Source organism: Magnolia sinica, chromosome 5 (assembly GCF_029962835.1).
Source record: "Magnolia sinica isolate HGM2019 chromosome 5, MsV1, whole genome shotgun sequence".
Classification (NCBI taxonomy): Eukaryota; Viridiplantae; Streptophyta; class Magnoliopsida; order Magnoliales; family Magnoliaceae; genus Magnolia; species Magnolia sinica.
In genome coordinates, this window is record NC_080577.1 from 11853105 (window position 1) to 11872263 (window position 19159).

The 19159-nt window shown below is 39.1% G+C and overlaps 1 long non-coding RNA gene across 1 annotated transcript; it reads left to right on the plus strand.

The window, feature by feature from the left end:
* Positions 1-3789: 3789 nt before the first annotated feature.
* On the plus strand, positions 3790-6126 carry LOC131245453 (uncharacterized). Its single transcript, XR_009170880.1, has 3 exons — positions 3790-4396; positions 5058-5630; positions 5856-6126. It is a non-coding gene; the product is annotated as an uncharacterized LOC131245453 (long non-coding RNA).
* Positions 6127-19159: the final 13033 nt, after the last annotated feature.

The following is a 19159-nucleotide window of genomic DNA, read 5'->3' on the forward strand; positions in this document are numbered from 1 at the left end:
CAACTCGTTGAAGACAACTCCTGTCTTTTGCTGCGAGACGGCAACAACAATGTTAGGAATGTTAACTGGATGGGCCTTAGGCCCCTCAAAAGATGGCTTCCAGCCACTACCCCTCCGCTTCTTCAGAATCTTCGGATAAAGGATTTCATTGGTCCTCTTGGCCCTATTGCTCCTCTCCCTAACCTCCTGCCTGACTCGGTGCACATGCATGTTATCACTGAAGGGATTGCGTTAAACTCAGGCGACGACCAAGTTGTCTAGACGGGAGAAAAGTCGGGTAATTTTTCCATCAGATCAGTGTGGGAGCTCTCTCGCCTCCATGATCATGATCGCAATTGGGCCAGGTGGACATGGCACCCCCACATCCCCCCAAAGGTTGCTATTTTCTACTGGAAAGTCCTGAACAATGCCGTCCCTGTGGACTCCAACGTCAAGAAGAAGGGCGTGCATCTGGCCTTTGGTTGTGTTTGTTGCAATAGCGTCTCCCCCTCTGAGGAATCCATGGACCATCTCTTTGTGGTTGGCGACCTAGCATCTTCCCTACGGTCCCATTTCTCCTCTGTTCTTTCAATGGCCCTCCTCCCTAACCAATCGGCTGGCCTGAGAACCTCCCAATGGTGGTCCATGGCTAAGGACTCGTCCCTTCTGGGCGTCCTTAGAGGGCTCACCCCAGCCTTGATTGTTGAGGGTCAAATATTGCATATTAGACCCAGTTGTTGCATAGAATTACACGCATGATACCACTTAATGGCCTGATTAATCGTGTTTGTAATGCAGGGTGTATGTACGAGCCTGGACCGAAAAGGGTGCTTAAAGCATGGACTTAACGCTCTAAAGTCACCAAAGCATGGGACGGACTCCAGAGACCCAAGATCGACAGAATTACACGTCAAAGATCAGAGAAAGTCCAGCCACTCATCTTAAACAGGCCTAAAAGACGTCCATAATACAAGATCATAGGGTTCCCACCATCTGATCAAGTCGAAACTTCATACGTGGCCTGAGGACCAAAAAATAACCATACATGTCAAATTTTAGCCATTGGATCGCTGTGGAATTGGCCCAACGGACATATCAGCCCATAAAACCATTGATTTTGGGCCCGCCTGCTATCTCGATATGCTTGAAAATTGGTCTCAACGCGTTAAATGAGCTGACAATACGGATGGACAGAGCGAATTTCTCACGAACATCTCTGTAGGACCGCATGTGCATCACGTGTGCACGGTACACAACTGCACCCGCTGTGCACTGGACTGGGGTCTCCCAGTCAGCGACGGAGACCCGTCTCCCTCCCCTTCTCGATCACGCACGAATAGCGGGCGGACGCTGTTCATCCATTTTCGTGTAGTGGGCCCATTCCATCACAGGTATCGAAAATCAGAACCGTCCATATGCTCTGCGAGGTGACCAAAACCATCGCCTAGCTTTCTTTTTTTGTCCCATGCACACACACATAGGTACAGTGCATGTAAACGCAGGATAGACGGTGCAACGAAGAAATCCGTGGGCCACACCAAGTTTGATCCGAAACCAGCCATTCCCACCTGGTTTTTCATTCTTCAGTCAATGGACGGAGTGGATTTCCCAAAACAAAAGCTTTGTGGGCCCCACCAGCAGACAGCGAGAGTGCGTAATGCACTCTGTTTTGTAACCGGAAGCTGTCCGATTTTTGCGGCGGATTGTGCACTCGTGGGAGCGATCGGACGGATGATCTGAACCGTTCATCATGTAGGACTGCCCGAAAACCCCCAGAGGACGCTGTCCTTCTAGAAAGAAAGCAAAGAAGAAGAAGAATGGCAACGCGGAAGTCCGGACTACGTAAGGCATTCCGCAGCAGAGGACGTGCGTTCCTGGCTGCGGAAGGACTGTTTCCGCAAGCTATTTCTGGTGGGACTCCACAGCACCAGAGGGGCTTTTTCCATCTTTAAAAAGGAAGAAAAAAAGGATTGGAGAGGAGTCAGTTTTGGAAGGCTTGAACGTGGCTGGTAACAGGGCTGTTCGTTTTGGAGGATTGAGGGAAGAAAAGAAGAAAGGAAGGAACGGGAGGAGTTTTGTTTTGAGCAGGGCTGCTGGACCGTGGGACTGGCAGCGTTTTGAGGAGAGGAGCGTTTGGATGTGGAGCAGGGAAAGAGTGAGATAGAAAAGTTTTTTTCTTTTTCTTCTTATCTTTGTTTAAGGGTTAGCCGCATCATGGTAAGCTAAACCTCTTAGCTGGGGCTAAGAGGGGAAGCTTGTGGCGTGATGGGACTGACTCTATGCCATTGAATTATGCTGACTGACCAATGATGATTTTAGTTCAATTAAAAGGAATACTTTCAGTTCTCTTTTAATGGTTTGTTGTGACTGAAATTACAATAGATCTGCGATGGCTTTGAGTATTTCTCTCTCCCTTTGATGTTTATGATGTCAGGAAGCCCTGTTGTTCACCATCGTCTCATGGGCATGGTTGGATGACGGTATCCTTCTTAACCTTCATGCATTGTTGAGTGGTTGGTAATTAGTTTAATTCTATTGTTTGCTTTGCCTCCTGGGCATGGTTTAATGATGGAATCCATTCTAATTCATATACCTTTCATCTCTTTAAAACTATATTAAAAGAAGTTCAGTATTTTTCATGGTAATGGCATAAGATCTCCCTGATCTCTACAAGTGGATCCTCTGAATCCCTAGTTTTCTTCCTCTGAATTCCTTAAAGTTTTAGATAATTATTCCACAATTATTCCTTAAAATTCCATTTAGTTAGATTACATCTTAGTCTAGTTCTAGTTCTACCTAGTTTCAGATAACGTACAGGTATCAGTCCCTGTGGATTCGACCTCGGTCTTACCGAGTTTATTACTACATCACAACCCTATACTTGGGGAGTGAACACTGATTCTCTGGAAAATATGGACCGCTAGGAATGCCCTCCGCTTTGAAGGGGCCCGCTTCGACCCTTCCCAAGCCATTCACAAGGTCCGATCTTTGCTCTTTTAAATATCAAGCGCTTTTCCCCTTCCCCCAACCAAGAACTAGGCCGATAGGGAAGTGGTGAAGGATCTACGATTCACTCCCCTAGCCGGCTCCCGCACTTCCGTATCTTACGCCAGATGGGAAAAACCCCTCAGGGGCGCTGTGAAGCTCAACGTTGATGGTTCGTTCGGGGGAAACCCTGGCCCTCCTGGCAGTGGGGGAGTTTGTAGGGATGACAAAGGAATTTTTCAGTTTGCCTTCGCTAAAGGGTATGGCATCGGATCCAGTTTCCAGGCAGAATTGAAAGCTGTTGTTCACGGTCTCTCCATTTGCATTGAACAGGGTTTCTCCGCAATTGAGGTTGAAAGCGACTCCCTATCTGTGGCGAATACTTTTTCCAAAGCTACCACCCCCCCCTGGTATGTCATTTACTGGAAATACCAATTTGACCGTATAAGTTCTGTGGGTGATATTTCCATAAGGTACATCCCTCGCGAGGCTAACAGGGTGGCTGATAGTTTGGCCCGCTGGGGTAGTAACAATCAGCAGAACAAGATTTTTCAGGTGCCTTCTGATCTCCCATCCCTTTCCCGTGGGGAACTCATCCTTGATAGGACAAGGATTGACGTGGTGCGCACATCATAGGTTTTTCTTTTTTCTTTCCCTTTCTCCTCGATATGATAGGAGGGCCTGGTTACCTAGCCCTCCCGAATGTGCACCATCTCTCTTGGGGTCTCGGGGGGTTTTTTTTTTTCTGTTTGAGCCCCCTGTACATGTTCTTCTCTTCAATGAAAAAAGTGGCATAATGCCACCTTCTCCCAAAAAAAAAAATCTTTCCCTTATTGAAGTAGCCAATAATTTCATAGTGAAAAGTAAGCAATACGAGTCTTGTCGTCTTTGTTGAATGACAATTTTTCAGGAATTCCCTTTTGTGGAGTAAATTTCATTTTCTGGCTGCATATGACACTTGATACACAGGCACTTAGAAATGGTATGCATGGCATTCATTAACTCAAATTAAATAGACTAAATTGTGGAGTTTTGCAAATATCAGGTTAATTGGACAAGGGTAACCTCTGATTGTTGACACTTGTTTGTTGAAAAAAGATCATTGGATATTATTCATTATTAACTGTCCAATAAATATCTACAAATCTTTAGTTTGCGGTCCATCTAAACTGTTATACATAATTTGGATGGTTTAATTTGAATTACTTGAATGAAAAATGTGTGGTGTCAAAGTATAATTTCTAAGTGCCTGCTTATCATCTGTCTCACTCTGCCAGAATATCAAAGTATTTCTTTTCCTTTTTGAGTGGTGTTCTTAATGTAATCTATCTTGTTGTATAGCTTTACAAAACCGAGGAGAAGAAGTATCTACTCAATCTACAGAGGGTGATCTTATACAGCTTTTCAGCAGTCTACTACGAACACTGCCAAGGTGATCTTATACACTCTTTTAATGTCTGAAAGGTGTGTCTGACATGGTTACTTCTGACATGGTGAGGCCCTCCAGATGAACGACATGGATCTCACGCTCATGTATCACATTTTTAGTTATGGAATTACTGTAGTAGGTTTTATTACTCTGCTTCAATGTTCAGTAGATACATGAGAATGTACAAGTATGTGCCTTAGCATACATGGATATCTATTTCATGGGTATTTAGGTCATAAGCTATTTGTGAGTTATAGAAGGGAAGCTATCATGGATGATTGGGCTAGTTTGATGTAGTTGGGTTGGGGAGTAGTGGACCCTCACCATCCCCTTTTGTTAGGTGCTAATAACATTATTCTTACTGTTAAAGAAAGACAGTTGCATATGTTGAGGTATGCATTTCTTGTTCATCATCATCATCATCATTTTTATGTTTTTGTTCAATGCTTCCATCTTGAAATTCTGCCCTCTCCCTCCCTACCTCCCCCTCCCTCTCATTTGAAAAAGTTATATACGAGAAGATATACAATTATGGACCAATTCAGTTGTTCAAGTCAGTTAAAGCCGATTGTTTTGCTACATATGCTAAACCAAAATTCCATTTAGTAACCTTGTAGTCTTGAGGCAGTTATTCAATACTTGTTTCCTCTCTTTTTTATTGTAGGAAATAGTACCACTAAGAAAAATCTATCGTTGACCTGAAACTGATTATCGGTTGCAACGACTGCATGCATCCAAGGATTCAACATCTATGGGGCAACAGAACATGGTGAAAGATCCTTCTTTGGTAAGCTCTTCCAGTGATTTCAATTTGGTCGACCGAAAGATGATTAAGACAAACAAAAAGCAATTTCTACTGAAACAGAAATTTTTGTTTGCTTAATGATGTGAATTTGGTTTTCATATTTTGGTAATTATGTGATTTGTTTATTTTTTTCATTAATTTTTCATTTCATTGTGATGATTTGTTCGCTTCTAATCATGTGATGGTTGAAAGGCAACATGAACAGAGCTGTGTTTTCTTTAGCCTGGTGAACTTGCATGTTCTTAATAAAATGGTATTCTTGTGTTTTTACTGAACTGACCCATTCACTGAGGAGTTTCAGTCCCAGCCAAAAACCCGTCCTGTTCAGTGATGAGTTCTGATCCCAACCAATCCGACAGTCTGGGGCATTCTAGGTAAGTAAACACTGGCCATTGCTGAGGCTCATCAAACTGGAAGCTCCTCATTGATCAAGTGAGTTTAATGTGATTTTTTCTCTCTCTTATGATTGCTAGATGAATTTGATTATTTTTCACTTTAGCCATACAATTAATGTAAATGAATCAGCTAGTTAGAAGATCAGATCAGCGAGATAATTGATCATCTAAATCAAATTGCCATGAAACTACCTTCCAAAAATGATAACGATAATATTAATAAAACTAAACTAAACTAAACAAGGTCTGAAACTTGGTTCAGGCCTGCTGCTACCATAAACTAAACAAGGTCATTAAGGAGCAAATGTCTAGGTGAAGTTGAAGTAGTGGCTACCTTTCTCTTAGATAGTAGTGGCTACATTTCTAGCCTTTGCCTTAATTTCTTGATTGTAATTAGGTTTTGGCTCTTGGCTAAAATATCTCCACTTGGCCTTAAAAAGGATCACATCATATGCTTGTTGTAAAGCATAATCATTTGCCTGTAGCCTCACCTTTTCCCTTAAGTCTTTCTTTATACCGCATTGCACACACCAGTAACAATAATTATAATAATAGTTAATCTCTTTAATGTATAAAGCAAAGAGCTGTGACATTTTTGCCCATGCAATTTATTTTAGGAGAGATTCGACCAGATATTAAATGATATTTCTAATATAAATTAGTGGTATTTCTGAAAATTTAAAATATACATCCTTATAAATGAATGAAGTAGATTTAAGCCGTGTCAATGAACGCCTTGGATTTTATCCGCTTCTTATTTTTCTATATTTTTCACTTTCTCACCCCCTGACTTTCCCCAGTCATTACAATAATAACAATGATAATGGCCAAAGGGCAAGAAAACATTTCTTTAGATTAAGCGTAACCACTAGAATAAAGCTAGACCCAGACCATGGCATCGACTTAGATCTCATTGGCTGACAGACTGTAACATGTCTTTCGGGCTTTCCATTTATGAAAAGTCCGACTCAGTTTTCCAGTTACCACACCCATGAAAAAGAAAAAGAAAAGAAAAAAAATCCTAAAACTCTCAAGGGAATCCAATCAGTAAACGATCTTTGAATTTGTAGGAGTTTTGGTCATTGTTGCAGCAGATTCTGACAAGGTTGAGGCCAACTCATTCCTTGGAAAAAAAAAATCAAACCACATTTGGGTACACAACAACACTAGTTATTGGTGGAATGTTGGCCTTATCTAAAAATGAGCACACACTTGCCACTTGGAGCTAGTTTGGACTTTCTCCATTATGGGGAGTGGGTTTGCACTTTCCAAACAAGGCACTGATCTAATTTAAAGTGGGTGCATCTACTATGAATCAAGATGATGCAGTTGCCATTTGTGCCACTCTCCTAATGGTGTGCCTTACTTTCTTGACAATAAGAGAGTTTTTCTGAAGCCGGAGAGAATGGAATCAAGTTCTGTTACTTTTGTGCAACATCAATATGCATCGATGTAAAATTCTTGTCGGGAATCGTTGCTATGACAGAATTGTTATTGTCATTGTTGCATAAAGCAACAACAGATGCTTGAGTTATTACCGTTCCTTCAGGTAGAATGTATACAAACCCCTTAACTTAAAGTGCTTTTTATTAAGTAATGTTTAAATTTTGTTCCACTCAACCAAGTGATAAATTTGGTAGAATAAGGGCTTTTCAACTAGATGCAATCCACTTGCAGTTGGAGCATTTCTCTGGTCTGTGACATATCCTTTGACTGTAAGTTTGTAAACTTGGATTTAGTAGTAGCAAGGTATTTTGTGTAATGTGCTTAGCAAATTTTTGCAGTGCTACAGCCTATAGTGTACAAACGATGATAATTGGTCATTTACTTTCTGGGATTGGGATAGGCACTCATCTGCCATTGTGCCACTTTACATATCTGAGGTAGTGGACTTTGGAAGTTAAAATGGTTCATATGTAATCTTTAATGTTCAAATTTTTTCAAATTAAAAGGAAATCCTTTACTATATTTCTTCCTCTCATACGTCTGTTTCCATCTCTGAAACACCAGATAGGCATGTGGTGTTTCAGACCAGATTTAGAGGGAGCTCATTTCACTACTACTTATGGTTTTGGATACAGTTGCCAAATTTAAGAGAGCTGATGAACATGCAAAGAAATATGAGAAAGATGACATTACTGTAATTCTCTCTCTCCAGCAGTATCATCTTTTTCATAATTCTTTGCCATTATGAGATGATAATGATTATAACATTACCGTGCAGGTCTGCTGGGAGCAATTTGTGAAGTTTCTTCATGTATATTGTTGAGTATTGTTCACCTGATTCTAGAGAAGTTGTTGACCAGTAATTGCCTTTCAAAATTTCTTTCTTTTTATTTTGGTGGAATATTTTTAAATATTCAAACTCTGATTTCAGATTTTTGAGACATGGTATTTTACTTGTATGATCAACTGATGATTGCTGTCCAATTTTATTATTATTATTTTTTGTGGGATATCCGGACTCTCAATTTATGAGGCATGGTATTTCACCTGTATAATGAAATAAAGGTGAGGTAATGAGTTGTATAAATGGGAAAGGACCATCGTGATAGGCTTGATTAAGTAAATGTAGGCTTGATTAAGTAACTTTAGAAACATGGAGTTTTGAAGCACCCTAACTTTTACTAATGGACACCTTGACCATATGAATGAATCTACCCAAGTCATTGGCTGAGTTTAGCTGAAATGGTTGATTTATTCTGTTTTTGCAAATTTAGTTGGTATTGCTATACCTATATTACTTGGTATTTTGAATAGCTTAATGTTTATTTTGTCTTTGACTGTTGCAGATTTTGCCTGTTCAAAAATGAGAAGATCAGTGTATACTCCTGAGTATTAATTGTCTTTCTTTTTTATGCCATCTTGTCGTCGTTTTTCTCTATAATTTAGTTATTCAGTTTTGGGGCATAACTTTTTCATATGACTACATTGTTTGTATGATGAAATTGATTTTCAGCTAGTAAGCTTTCGGATCAAAGCAAAGCTGAGAATAGGGTGTTAGTTGATGGCGAATTGATAACCAGTAGAGGCACATCCATGGAGTTCTCGCTTGCGATTGTTGAGAAGCTATTTGGCTGCGAGAAGGCATTGGATCTTGCTGTTAATGAGAAGGCATATAACTATTATGTTGGCATTGTACTTTTATAAATGGATTAAAATGAATGATTATATTTTTGATTGAATGAATGAATAATTATATTTGATTGAATGAATGAATGATTTAGCCATGAAGTATTTATCTATATTAGCTTATATGAGTTGATCTATTAGGGCATGTACTACAATGGTAAGATATGCCATTATTATATTTTATTTGATTATTTAATTTTTTTTAAAAAAATAGGCAGTAGCTACGGCTATTAATCGTAGCCTTATATCTCAAAACTGTAGCTGTTACTAATTTCAACCTATTGCTACGGTTCTTGCTCTACTTTTAGCTATAGATATAATCCGTAGCTGTATATACTCTAGAGCTACTGACAATACTGCTACGGATTTAAGCTGTACTTATTGTTTCTATGGCTACGGTTTAAATCCGTAGCCATAGCTTTAAGACCTATGGCTACGGTACCAATGGCTACAGTCGTGCTATGGACTATAACCATAGCCATATGCCTTTAGCTACGACTTTTATCCGTAGCCTTTGCCCAGTTTTCTGGTAGTGATTAACTTCTTTCTCATTTATTTTTGGTTGTATAAACTAGTAAGAGCTTATTTGTTAAATGAGGGATAATGTAGAACTGTTGCTATTTATAGATTGGTGAACCTAAAAGTTCAAGAATTGGATATGTTTATGCCATGTTGATGATACAAAAAATTGATTAGCTGTAATCCATCCAGACCAATATATGTTTTCTTTCCCTACTTTAGAGTTGGAAATTGAAAAATAAAAATAACAGATGAAACACTGTTAAACTGTAATTGATATTTGAGTTTCATAGAATTCGAATAGACAGCCATGATTTAAAATTTAAAATGCTTTACCATATTATTTAGTTCCATCTGTCAGGATTAACTTTCTTACAAGTTAATCCCTTCTAATTGACACCTTTTTTTTTTTTGGAAATCATTCCTGTTAGTTTCCTAGGATGCTTGGTGTCCAGAAATAGTAGATGATTTAGTTTTATACAATATCAGAAATCTTGATACTTGCCCTTGACTTGGCTACTGCAAAATTTGACTCAGCTGAGTTTACTTTATGACCTTTGTATGTATGTGTGGAAGGAAAATCTGAAATAAAAACACAAGGTAGCATTTGGGTTCCTTTTCAGTGCTTAAGTGTTCTGATCATTATTAGAATTTTCAATAAATCCTTAGACCCTTCATCAGTAAAAGAGGATTTGGGTTCCTTTTAAGTGCTTTGCTCCTCCATTGTAGGGCCCAGAAAGTTAAGGTTCATTAACTGTAGATGCAACTATGACCTAGACTCTCCTATGTGCTTGTGATTGATTTTCTATCATTACTATATGTTGTTTCATGCCTGAGAGTCTATTATTATATATTGATATTTAACTAGTCTCTCAAGATGGGCTCAAGATGGCAAACCAAACAAAATGTATCACAATCTGGCCTCGACTTTTAGGAAATTCAACTCATGGCAGGTATGGTTTTGTACTTCGCCTTGTACTTTTGCTGGTGCTGGGATGGATGACTTTGCTTCTCTTCAACTCAGCCTTGATAGTTGTACCCATCTCACTTGGGCGTGCTTTGTTCAATGCCATTCCTCGCTTCCCAATAACTCATGGCATAAAGTGTAATGGTAGGTGGAGATGTAAACTAAAGATTTTTAAGTTGCATTTTCAAAGTTATGAGAAACTAATATGGTTCTTCGCTTCTTTCCTAAGATCTATATGCCTTCAATATTAGATGCTACATCATCTAGACTGCCGTAGCCGGGGTCAGGTATTTAATTGAATATGTTAAAACTCAGAAAGTGGCAGATCTGGGAGCCCAAATCTGGAAGTAGTGTACAATTATTCTTAAGAGTTCTGTATTGTTGTCAATATGGGTAAGTAACTTCGCTTTGGCTAAAATGTCTCTGCTTACATGATGTTTAATTGCGATCATGTCTATAGTTTAGATATTTATCATCCCGGTGCTGATTGGTTTGTTGTTCGAGTTGTTGGTGAATGTGACAATGCTAGTGCCTGTGGACAAAAGCCCAGTTTTCCTCCAAACAATCTGCTATCAATGAATTATGAATTGAATGGCGGGGCTCCAAACAATCAGCTATCAATGGTTCATCTGATTCGAGCATTTTCGGTAAGTATGTTGTTCATCTGATTTTTTCTGGAACAGTTTCGGTATTTTTTATCTGATTTTCTTTCTAGAACAATTTCGATAAGTATGTTGTTCATCTAAATTTTTTTTTTTGGAACAGTTTCGGTAAGTATGTTGTTCATCCGATTTTTTTCCATGGTAACCTTAATCGATAAACTTATTCTGGCTTTGCTTGTGGACTGCAGAAACAAGCTTTGTAAGGCTTATTCTTTGTTTAGTTTTAACCCTGTTTGGTAGATTGCTTGCTTAGGGTTCGTCTCTTTTTGTCAGCATTTGAAAAAAGAAAAGGAAAATTAGAACACCTAATCATAATTTACTTGGGGCCTGTTTGACAAGCATGAATTTGTGGGAGAAGAAAGGAATTCTTTATCATTATTTCCTAATGTACTAATTGAGAAATGGATTCCATTTATAGTGGTATGTTTGATTTGCAAGTGGAAATCTCTGTTTTATCTCACAATGGTCACCATAAATTTCGTGCTTGTGGATTGTACAAGTGGGAAAGTGCAGTGATATCATGGAATCCATGATTTTCTATGCAAGTCAAACTAGGGGAAACATTAATGATTACAATTTTCCTTCTTTTTAATCCATAGATTCCCATGCATTAAAGAGGCCCTTAGCATCCATATTGAGTGTCTCCAACTTTGGATGATATGTAGGCACTTACAAATTACATAAATTGCATGCAAGCCATACAAGTCAAATTAAACTGTTCAAATAATGGTTCTCAATTTAGATATATCATGAACCAAAAATTACACTATCTGATTGTCTGACTATCAAAATAGTGAACATTTATTAGATGATTAAAAATGTTTTCATGCCCAACGGTCGTATTGCCATAAATAAGTGTCCATGGATTAGAAGCTAGGATTGTTTTATCAAGATTTACTGCCTATTTCATGACCTTTATGTATGTCTGCATTTGTTTCAAGTTGTCCCTAGTTTATTAGCGAATGTTGCCATCTGATCATCCTACTCTATGTCAGAATGTGACCATTTGGATGATTTGGTTTCTGAATTTTCTTTTATCAGTGGAACTTTTTAAGCCTTTCTTTGATATCTTATTTGAACTTCAAACTTACAGTCCAATTACATGATTTGGAGTAGGTTATTGACTATTTTAACAAGGCATTGGAGGGCTCAAGTATAGATCTGTCATAAGCCAGTATCTTCATGTAAATTGATCTTAGGAAACAAACAATTACATGACCGTCACTGTAACGCCCTGAAAATCGGGGGTCAAGTAGAAGCTCAGCTCCCGAGTTCCAACGCATCACTTATGCAACATAGATAATGATGATTGAATGTTGTTCATATTAGTGCATTAAACATGAGTGGGATTATAGCAAAATAACATATCATACTCCAGAGATAGTTAAATTTCGCAAGTGGAAGACTGTGATAGATATATAAAATATATAAACTGTTGTAAGTCTCCAGAGTGTGAACATGTTACCAGGTTAAATATATACATGTATACTCCAAAAATGGACAAAATGAATATACATGGTGCTCCAAAAGTTCAAAATAACAAATGTAATGACATCTAATCAGCATCCCTGCAACCCTGTCGATCAGAACATAGTCTACATAAACCTGCTTGATGGCTGCATATAGGAGAAACCCTCCTCATCATCATAAAAGTCTGGCTCCGCCTCATACGCATCGCCATCATCTGAAACTAAAACAGGGTCTGGTAGGTGTTTAAAACACCATCCCATAATATGGGAGTGAGTGATCAACTCAGTGGAACAATAAAGCAAAGGTTAACATGTTATCAATTCAGTCAAGCAGTAATGATAACGCAATATAAGCAAACATCACTAAGTACTGTGATTAATGCAAGAATGATATGAATAATGATGCATGCCCTCGCCTGCACTCTCTCAGCGACTTCATCTTACGATCGCGCATGCAACACTGCCACAGTGCTTGACCTGCTACGCCAAACGCACACGTAATGCGGTGCATGAGCGTGATTACCAAGTTATTATTAGCCCTTTTCATACAGTAGGATTGGGAAGCTAAGGTACCTCCCTTATATCAATTCCCAAATAATGATCCATTCTAGGGTCGTCAATCCTAGTAAATCTCATACGATGATACGGTTTAAGGTTACTGCAAAGGGCTCGTCACATTATCAGTGCAGGCCTAGTGTACTCTTGTTGCTACGTAAGGGGTCGTCGCCTTTACGCAGTCTTAGTGTACGCTCGAAGTCATTATAAAGGGTTCGTCACCTTATCAGTGTAGGCCAACAGCTCGAATACAGTGTCCCATACCACCGTATTCGGCTCACGAGTCTGGGTTGCTCACTAGTCACTACGGGGAGGCTCGTCACCCCAGCGTAGGCCGACAGCTCGACCACGGTGTCCCATACCACTATGCCCGGCTCATGAGTCTTAGCGGATCGAGGTACCAAGGTTTAAAAGGATTTTCACTGGTGAGTTTGGTACCTTAGATTTAAGAAGCAGCATCCATACATAGTGAACATACATTAGGGCTAATCGGGTTACTTGACGAGCTCGACTGGTACAAACGGACGTTGAATTGACTGACATGAAGTGCATAAGCACTCCATGTGACCTAACCACTGCCGATAACCAAGGTACGACTCGTGTTCATCGAACACGTCCTATGTGGCGAGACAGCCTCAGCCACCATATCAGAACCTGTTATCGATTGCCTGGACTATTCCGTAGTCCCAAACACATTCAATTATAACAGATACTCATACAAGCAAATCAGAACAGTAATGGATCAACAATTCCAATCATACAAGCATGTGAGTATTTGATGAATTTCAACTTAAACATGAATTCACACATAAGTAGTGTCTAAGTAAAACAGATAAAGAAGATATATTACATGGACGAAATCATACACATCGTTAAGGTAATTGAGAATCTCTTCTCAACGCCCATAAAAAGTACAATATGTTACACACTTATTCATTCAGACATTTCTACAAACACTTAAACTACATATTCCAACATACATGATGTATGTTGGTGATAACACATATTAGGACAAATCCTTTCCCTAAGGAGTTGTTACACATACAACTAGCATAAACATACGACAATTAATCATGACAAGCACACGTTCGAATTTCATATGTATACGATACTTTCTACATATACATGGAATACATTAAGCTCAATATAGTTCACATAAATCAGAAACGCGATACAAACATTTCAATTGGCATGTGAAATTGCACCCACATCAGTAATAAACCATTAACCGATATTGAAAGCCTTGAAAACCATAACCTATACGTTTATAGTCCGTACCTTTCGGCGGTAGATTCGTAACGAACTCAGTTTTAAAGCTAAGTCTTTGTCTACGGCAGATTGACAACCTATGCATAAATTAGGTTAGATATTTTATAACTTACACTATCTGAAACCCTAAAATAGATTAGGGTTAGGTTTTCTTACCTAAGAACGGGATTGGTATCGCCCGTATAGCAACACAGGAGTGGTGGCTAAGCACGTGGAGCGTCAAGGAAAGATCCCAACCTCTATCTCTCACTCACTCTCTCTCTCTCTCTCTCTCTCTCTCTTCCTCACTTTCTTCTTCTCTTTTCTCTCTTCTTTCCCTTAAGGTTTGCAAATTCGTATGACATATGAGAGAGGGTGTTTAAGGTCCTTATATAGGGCCAAGTTTGATGGGAATGGCCCCAGGGCCAAGGTATAATTAGGTGATATCCAAATACGGACTGTTCCGGTCCAACGGAGCACTTCTGGTAGCCCCTTTTCCACGTACGGTCGGACTTAAGCTCCCTAACCATGGATCTAGGTCAGGCTGAGTTTTTGTTCTAATCGGATTTACAGATCAGCCGTGGCGGAACAGTTTTAGTTCAACGGTCACTGTCACTCGATAAGGGTCACAAGTACACCTACATGTGTGGGACATTTCTCCTAATCTGAGGGTGTATTTAGGTCAGATTCTGACGGTCTGAATCCTTATATTTGGCCCGCAAGCGACACGACTCAGATTACTTAAATTCGAATTTTTATTTATAAATATTTTCACGTTTCTCACACTCTTCGCTCCGAGATCAAGTTGTGCATTTCTAGACACAGTTAGGACTTGATTTTCGAGGGAGTTTTCGAGTCCAGCAATGCAGTCATATTCGTATAGTTTCGAGAAAATCGGACTTTTGACGTGTGGTCAAGGTCCGATACGAAGTTTTGGTGTGCTCCCGAGAGCAACCGGGTTTAAGAATGGATTCTAGATTTCAGGGTAATGTAGTGTCAATGATTCTACATGTTTTGGGTCTTATAGATCATATTTAAAGTAGTTCAATCTAATTCTACTGATTGTTCAGTTTAGTACTTAACCAAATTCTACCCTAATTATGGCAGATTACGGTCCTAGGGCCATTCTATGCCTCATTTTTGGTACTTTTAGCTATTATATTATTTTAATTATTTTTCTAGTAGTTCATCATCAAGTTTACCCCGTCTCCACCAAATTTCATTAGATTTTGTATTGTAGAAAAATTCTAAAAATTCCAGAAGCAGCAGCTGTCCAACAAGTGATTTTCAGATAGTTGTCACAATAACCTACTTTAAACTATATTAAATATTTTATTATATTTTTACATATTTTTATATAAAACTAGACTCATTTATCTTCAATTTGATTTTGAATCACCTAAATCGGAGTTATAACGAGGGAGATATGATTTTTCAAAGTTGGACAAAATGCGTAGAAAAAATGCAAAAAACGGGCTGCCCAATCCGCTATACGGACGAGGCCTCGCCAAACCGGTGAACCCCTCACCGGTCACTGGACATATGGGAGAGGGCTCGCCCCAGGGGTGATTTTCTCCCCCCCCGGCGGGGTTGTCGGAAACATGTGGGACCCACCCCACGTCCCCCCGAATTGAGTCGTTTGGGCTCACGAGTCTGTGTGAGGTGTTTTTAGTCCAATTTGCAAACCGAAATGAGTTTATTTGACGTGTAATATATGATTTTGATGTAGGAAATGCTAATCTATCCTTATTTTGTTATATTCCAAAAGGTTAAGGGTCAAAAACCCATTTTATCCATTTATTTACTATTTATGGTAAGTTTTAGTTTTAGTATTGTTCTTCATCATTTATACCCTAGGATTGGTATGTATTATGAATGTTCTTAGAAAAATTTAAAGGATAGGATAGTGAAAGGTGAGATTTTTAAAGGAAATGAGAGATTTTGAAGGAAATGAGTTGAAAGGGGATTTGAGAGTTTGAGATTGAGTTTTGAGAAGTAATTAAAGTGTTAGGATGGACCCATTGCCTAAGTATGTCTAAATCTAAGTTGGTAAAAATCCGGGGTGTTACAGCCAATGCTAAGGTAATTTTTTCTGATTCCTTAGTTTTAAGCTATTTTTAGCTTTTACACTGTAATACCAACATTTCATGGATTCTTTCACGTCTGTTCGGGTGGGATATGACCTTTTTTTATAAGAGTTGTCCATGTCAATTTTTGAGAATTGGGTGCAGCAAGTGGGTCCCATTAATCTTAAAATTAGTGAAGATCTCAAAGTTGTCAATCTATACTCTTGGGAATTGAGCAGTAGGTGGGCTCATCAATCTTAAAATCGCTTAATTCCAAGACCCAAATTTGTTAATCTCAGCTTTTGGGAATGGGGGCAGAAGGTGGGCCCGTCAATGTTGGAATTGGTCACTACTTAAAGGCTCCAAAGTTGCCCTCAATCTTGGAATTTGACCAATCCTTGAAGAGCCCGAGTCAGTTCATATTCCTATCCAGATGTTGAGCAGCGGTCCCTGGAAGGTGGGAACCACTGTTTTGACCATGATGAAGTTGTCCATTTCCTATGGACAGCATTAGAGTGGCCTGGCCATTTGGACAGGCCGTGTTTATATCTGTATTTGCTCGAAATTGATGGAGCAGACCCGGATGTGCGTCGAAGCTATCCGGATGTTGAGCGGGGGTCCTTAGAAGATGGGAACCACTATTATGACCATGATGAAGCTGTCCATTTCCTATGGACAGCATTGGAGTGGCCTAGCCATTTGGACAAGCCGTGTTTATATCTGTATTTGCTCGAAATTGATGGAGCAGACCTAGATGTGCGTCGGAGCTATCTGGATGTTGAGCGAGGGTCCCTGGAAGGTGGGAATAACTGTTATGACCATGATGAAGCTGTCCATTTCTTATAGACATCATTGGAGTGGCCTGGCCATTTGGATAGGCCGTGTTTATATCTGTATTTGCAGGGACCACGCCCTTAACCTATAACCTAAACCTACTCTCAAATCCCAAAACCTATAACTACAACCTAAACCTTAACCTAAACCTATAACCTATAACTTAAACCTATAACCTAAACTCAATTCCCTAAACCTTAACCTATTCTGAAATCCCTAAACCTACCTAAACCTAAACCTATAACTTATAACCTAAACCCAAACCTAAACCTAATCTTATAACCTATAACCTATAACCTATTTTCAAATCCCTAAATCTAAACCTATAACCTTAACCTTAACTTAAACCTGAACCCAAACCCAAACCTGAACCCGAACCCGAAGCCGAATTCCTAAACCTATAACCTATAACCTTAACCTTAACCTAAACCTAAACCCGAACCCGAACCCGAAGATAAATTCCTAAACCTATAACCTATAACCTCAATATAAACCTATAATCTAAACCTATAACCTATAACCTAAACCTAAACCTAAACCCAAACCTATAACCTATAACCTACCTATAACCTACACCTAAACCTGAACTTATAACCTTAACCTAAACCTAAACCTATAACCTATAAACTAAACCTATAACAAAACCTAAACCTATTCTCAAATCCCTAAACCTAAACCTATAACCTAAACCTAAACCTAAACCTATAACCTATAACCTATACCTATAACCTATAACCTCAATCTCAACCTTTAACCTCAATCTAAACCTAAACCCAAACCTATAACCTACCTATAACCTACACCTAAACCTAAACCTATAACCTTAACCTAAACCTAAACCTATAACCTATAACCTAAACCTAAACCTATTCTCAAATCCCTAAACCTAAACCTATAACCTAAACCTAAACCTAAACCTAAACCTATAACGATAACCTATAACCTAAACCCAAACCTAAACCTAATCCTATAACCTATTCTCAAATCCCTAAATCTAAACCTATAACCTTAACCTTAACCTAAACCTAAACCCAAACCCGAACCCGAACCCGAAGCCAAATTCCTAAACTTATAACCTATAACCTCAATTTAAACCTATAACTTAAACTTATAACATATAACCTAAACCTAAACCCAAACCTATAACCTATAACCTATAACCCACCTATAACCAACACCTAAACCTAAACCTATAACCTAAACCTAAAACCTAAACCTAAACCTAAACCTATTCTCAAATCCCTAAACCTAAACCTAAACCTATAACCTAAACCGGTAACCTATAACCTAAACCTAAACCTAATCCTATAACCTATAACCTATTACCTATTCTCAAATCCCTAAACCTAGACCTATAACCTTAACCTTAACCTTAACCTAAACCTGAACTCGAACCCGAACCCGAATTCCTAAACCTAGAACCTATAACCTCAATCTAAATCTATAACCTAAACCTATAATCTATAACCTAAACCTACAGCTAAACCCAAACCCAAACCTATAACCTATAACCTATAACCCACCTATAACCAACACCTAAACCTAAACCTATAACCTTAACCTAAACCTAAACCTATAACCTAGAAACTAAACCTAAACCTAAACCTATAACCTATAACCTAAGCTTATATCCTATAACCTATAACCTCTTCTCAAATCCCTAAACCTAAACCCGTAGACACTGAAAATTTGGTGCCCATGCTAATTAATATGGTATGCTTTTGATGGGGGTGATTAGGCTGATTTGTGGATGTTAGAGTCGCCACTAGTCGAATAATCTCAGAATCCTGCGGTCGGCTAGAACCTGCGGAATATGTAAGGTTGGAGAAATCTGAAGACTCTCCTACCTTAGATTGACTCCTGGTTTGCGATCCGGGATTCCGGGTAAGGGACCTCGGTTACAAAGAGGGAAGGTGTTAGGCACCCTCTTTGCCCGTATGAACGTACGATCTCTACTTCGTGTAGTAAAACAATCTCAAGGGATGATGGATGTTGTGGTCGAGATGGGACTAGGTACACACGCGGATTTCTCATGTAGTAAGTCGAGATTTCAGCGAGCCATACAGCATACGTCCAACAGCGTACCTAGAGGGCGGATGTCATGATGATTATGC